The sequence below is a fragment of the Nipponia nippon genome, unplaced genomic scaffold (assembly GCF_047370975.1).
Source record: "Nipponia nippon isolate SJK-2023a ecotype South Korea unplaced genomic scaffold, ASM4737097v1 scaffold_1, whole genome shotgun sequence".
Classification (NCBI taxonomy): Eukaryota; Metazoa; Chordata; class Aves; order Pelecaniformes; family Threskiornithidae; genus Nipponia; species Nipponia nippon.
In genome coordinates, this window is record NW_028262290.1 from 26,621,369 (window position 1) to 26,624,004 (window position 2,636).

The following is a 2,636-nucleotide window of genomic DNA, read 5'->3' on the forward strand; positions in this document are numbered from 1 at the left end:
TTGGTGGGGGGGGGGGGCTCCGCCCTCTCCTGCCCCGGAGGGGCCCCTGAGGGGAGGCCGCCGTGTTCCCCTGGCCGCCGTCGGGACGGGCGGGCCGCTGGGGAGCGGCTCTCGGCCCCGGAACACCCGGTCCCTTTCGGTGGCTGGAGGGCGGTTGGGCCCCGAGCCCGCCGAAGGGCAGGGGCTGAGGCCTCCCGTTTCCGAGCTGGCTGTCCCCGGGAGAAGTGCAGCGCCAAGGCCCATCCCGGAGCAGGAGCAGAAAGCGGGAAGGCTCAAGCCTGTCTCATAAAAAAACAAACAAACACCCCCCCCCCCAAAAAAAAAAAAAAAACAACCAACAAAAACAAAACAGAAACCTCAATTTTTTGGTAGATACTCTTTTTTTGCACATCAGGCTTGGCAAGTGAGAAGCAGTACCAGGGGAAGCGGCCCACCGGTCTGAGGGAGAGCTGCTGAGGTTGGGCGGCCATGGGGAAAAATCCTGTGGAGCATCAGGAAAGGTCTTCAAAAAAAGGGAAAAAACACCACTTAAAAAAAAAAAACAAACAACAAATCCTCTCTCTGTAAAGATAACGTATTGGGAGTGTGTCTTAGGGGCTGTGTGGGCATCATCCTGTCTCAGCGCTGCAGAAAAAGGCTGCTGGCAAAGTCCCAGCAGGTGTTGTGCACGACATGCAGAAAAGGCTCTTAAAGGAGAGAAGGCAGGAATTGTGCTGTTGTCCAATACAAACCCACTCAAAAATACAGCAATGCACAAGAGCTAAGTACTTAGACAAGTGTTAGCATGAACGAGAAAATTTTATAGGCCTGCCTGAGCATGTGAATAGAAGCTGATTTAGTTAAGATTTGGTTTTCAACTTTTCATCATTTTTTTCTGTTAAAAGTACATTATTTAGATCCCTTAAGCTGAAGTTTTAATTCACCTAAAGCAAACTACTCTTCAAATAATGAGGATCTATTTAGAATCTATTTAGCGGTTTGCACCAACTAAGCTAAAACGAAGTGGTGCCATTTTTCCTTAAGGAAGGTTTGTGAAATCAGTGGTAAAACTCACCCGAAAGGTTTGCAGCCCTTAAGGACTTGGCAGACTAATACATCTAATCCCAAAATGTCCTTCAGAGGATGCAGGAGTGAGAGGTGAGCTGTTACCTGTAGGTCCTAACTTCCTTCGACTGCAGGCTTGAGATGAGAGGTGGTAATGTTTATTGTTAAATCAACCCACTATTAATAATCTAATAAATCAGTTAAATGACCTAGCTAATAATGGCATCACTATTACTAATGTGCAATTCTGTAATTCCTCACATTGTAGCAAGATCTGAGTTTATCACTCTTAAGTCTTATTCATTACACACAACTACCACTGAATTACAGCTCTATGACCCGTCTCTCTACCACGTCACACCGCTTGTTATTGGGGTGCAATATGATCTGTCTGTGGACGGATTTTTTGGGGGGAATTCCCCCCCCCCCCCCAAATCACCCAGATTCCCCTTCAGTTATCTAGTTCATACTGTCTGCATATCGCTTACCTTGCATGCTTTCTAAGACATACCATTCCATTTTAGTCCTCATTCCTCTACCCAGCTCCAATTAAGTCTAGGTACTTTATCCCATATGCAAACAACTGACATACCAGAGCAAGGCTTATCCTGTTAAATGTTTTTTTTTTATTGTTTTTGTGCTTACATAACATCATGCTCTTACATGCTTAATTACAAATCACTGCCCTTGACATGTTCTTTGGACAATCCTCCTGGTCTCCTGCAGTGGTCTTGTCTCTTCATGAGGCCCTGTACTCCAGCAGGACCTCTAGCTCACAAGTTGTAGCCCATTTCTGTAGCATTAAGCGCTCTGAAAATTGAAAACGTCTATTCTGCTACTTAGAGCATGTTCAGACATGGTCACCCAGGAAAGCTCAAGCAAACCAAGTATCAGAATACCCAGAAATTCTTAATAAACAGCAGAATAGTGTTGTATGAGGTGCTATATAAACATCATAAGAAGAAATGCAAAGCTATTTGCTTCAAATTACAGGCCAATGAGCAACAGAGACTGACACTTAATGAGAGGGTAAAAGACTTTGAAAATAAGGAAAAGTTACTTGTAATTAAATCAAAGAGGTAGTTGTCACTGGAACAAGACACAAAAGAGGAATGACAGCTCATCTTCAGTTATTGCAAACTAAATCTGCTTCAGTCCTGAAGTATAGGACTTGGCATAGATATTAAAAAACTTAATTTGTATATGCTGATTTTGCACATGACTTAATAGTTCTTAGTATGATGCTGCAGATGATAGTCCTGGAATGTATGGTCCACCAGCTCCAGTTGCATATAGAAAGTTGAAAATAGTGTCATGAGGGCCTGTTGAAATTTTGAGTCATCAGAGAGTGCACAAGAGCACAAGCTGCATAAATCATGGAGTGGAAAAATATTTTTGTACTATGATTTAGAAATAATTACGGAGAATGATGTTGGAAGTAATGCCAAATTTCCTGCTCATTACCTCTAAGTAAGTTTCCAGAATAACATACTAAAGATGATGACATGTTATAAATGCCAAATTCTGAAGATAAGAAAGCTCTGAAATATCCAATAGGCAGTGTTTTCCAATATTCCTCCAGGAACAGAGTC